At 40.0% G+C, this 702-nt stretch overlaps 1 non-coding gene across 1 annotated transcript; it reads right to left on the bottom strand.

The window, feature by feature from the left end:
- Nucleotides 1-314: 314 nt before the first annotated feature.
- On the bottom strand, nucleotides 315-422 carry LOC130978639 (small nucleolar RNA R71). Its single transcript, XR_009086260.1, has one exon. It is a non-coding gene; the product is annotated as a small nucleolar RNA R71 (small nucleolar RNA).
- Nucleotides 423-702: the final 280 nt, after the last annotated feature.

Below are 702 nucleotides of genomic sequence, written 5' to 3'. Positions count from 1 at the left end.
TCTCTATCCCTGCCATTGGAGCAAACAACTTTGAGCTTAAGCCTCAATTAGTTTCTCTAATGCAACAGAATTGCAAGTTCCATGGACTTCCATTGAAAGATCCTCATCAGTTTTTAGCTGAATTTTTGCAAATCTGTGACACTGTCAAGACCAATGGGGTTGACCCTGAGGTCTACAGACTTATGCTATTCCCCTTTGCTGTAAGAGACAGAGCTAGAATATGGTTGGACTCACAACCTAAAGAAAGCCTGAACTCTTGGGAAAAGCTAGTCAATGCCTTCTTGGTAAAGTTCTTTCCACCTCAAAAATTGAGCAAGCTTAGAGTGGAAGTCCAAACCTTTAGACAGAAAGAAGGTGAATCCCTCTATGAAGCTTGGGAAAGATACAAAAAATTGATCAGAAAGTGTCCTTCTGACATGCTTTCTGAATGGAGCATCATAGGTATTTTCTATGATGGTCTGTCTAAACTGTCCAAGATGTCATTGGACAGCTCTACTGGAGGATCTCTTCATCTGAAGAAGACGCCTGCAGAAGCTCAAGAACTAATTGAAATGGTTGTAAATAACCAATTCATGTACACTTCTGAAAGGAATCCTGTGAACAATGGGACGAATCAGAAGAAAGGAGTTCTTGAGATTGATACTCTGAATGCCATATTGGCTCAGAACAAAATATTGACTCAGCAAGTCAATATGATTTCTC

The sequence above is a fragment of the Arachis stenosperma genome, chromosome 4 (genome assembly GCF_014773155.1).
Source record: "Arachis stenosperma cultivar V10309 chromosome 4, arast.V10309.gnm1.PFL2, whole genome shotgun sequence".
Taxonomy (NCBI): Eukaryota; Viridiplantae; Streptophyta; class Magnoliopsida; order Fabales; family Fabaceae; genus Arachis; species Arachis stenosperma.
Note: the sequence above shows the minus strand (reverse complement) of the source record. Positions and strands in the feature narration are given on the sequence as shown.